Genomic DNA, 639 nt, shown 5'->3' with positions numbered 1-639 from the left:
TATCCGTTGTATTGGGTTGACATTACTAAAGACGTATTTTAAGTTTTTACATAGACAAAGATCTAGCTGAAGCCAAACATACTTCCTCCTCAGTAAAAACCAAGTAAGAACTTCAAACTTGAACAAGGTTGAACACTGTAACACAAAAGTTCGAGCAGAAGCCAACTGTTTTGTTCTCCAGAGATCAGTTGGAAACACACCAATAAACAGGATGGAAGATACTCTTTTCAAGGGAATATCATAAACAGCAAATTAATTGTACAATATGTTACTGTGTTCAGGGAGATGAACTGGATTGGAAATCAAAACCTAGAGCACACAATAAGTTATATTAAAAAGCACTGAAACACACACAAAAAAAGCCAAAGGAATATTAAATTCCTTCACTTTGGGTTATAAGCTGAACACTGACAGGATCCATGGAGGAACTTTTCCTATAAGAAGTTACTCCATAGTTGTCCACAACTGAAATGTCATAGACAATTTGTTGGTCTTGGTATAGCCACAGCTGCCTTCCACATTACAGGGATTTTGCAGTATCCTCAAAGTATGAGCTAAACTATACAGTCTTTCACCCACAAATAACTTCTTACCTGAAGCTGCCTTGCTAGGGAGGACTATTCAAAACTGCAAGGCAAT

The sequence above is a fragment of the Phaethon lepturus genome, unplaced genomic scaffold, assembly GCF_000687285.1.
Source record: "Phaethon lepturus isolate BGI_N335 unplaced genomic scaffold, ASM68728v1 scaffold45459, whole genome shotgun sequence".
Lineage (NCBI taxonomy): Eukaryota > Metazoa > Chordata > Aves > Phaethontiformes > Phaethontidae > Phaethon > Phaethon lepturus.
This window is presented reverse-complemented; position numbering follows the sequence as displayed.